The sequence below is a fragment of the Tupaia chinensis genome, unplaced genomic scaffold (genome assembly GCF_000334495.1).
Source record: "Tupaia chinensis unplaced genomic scaffold, TupChi_1.0 Scaffold000544_1, whole genome shotgun sequence".
NCBI classification, from domain to species: domain Eukaryota; kingdom Metazoa; phylum Chordata; class Mammalia; order Scandentia; family Tupaiidae; genus Tupaia; species Tupaia belangeri.
In genome coordinates, this window is record NW_006160056.1 from 48,016 (window position 1) to 48,498 (window position 483).

Below are 483 nucleotides of genomic sequence, written 5' to 3' on the forward strand. Positions count from 1 at the left end.
GGATTAGAGGCTCAGGTCTTCCGTGCCCAGCTGATGAACTTTGACAACTGTGTAACCACCACTGCAATCAAGAATTAGAACATCCCCATCATCCCAGAACTTTCCCTTATACCCATATCCAATTAATCCATCTATTCCGATGCATTTCTGATTTCTCCCTCTCTCTTTTTTAAATTTGTCTGAGGGCACACACAGTCTCTAGAGAGAGAAGGTGAGAAAGTAAATCCTCCACGGGGCATGATCATGCTGCAGTTCCTTCCCTGTTTCTCTCTTTTGGGACTTTGGGTACACATGCACATGCACCTGGTGCATTTCTCAAACCACTGGATCAGGACGTGAACTGCACAGTCAGTCATCTGGGATCCAGCTACCTTAACCACCATGCCATGGTCCCACTTTTCTCATTTCTACCACTGTAGGTTAATTTTCATCTGTTCTTGAGTTGCATGTAAATAGTATAATAAAGTATGCACTGCTTTGTAC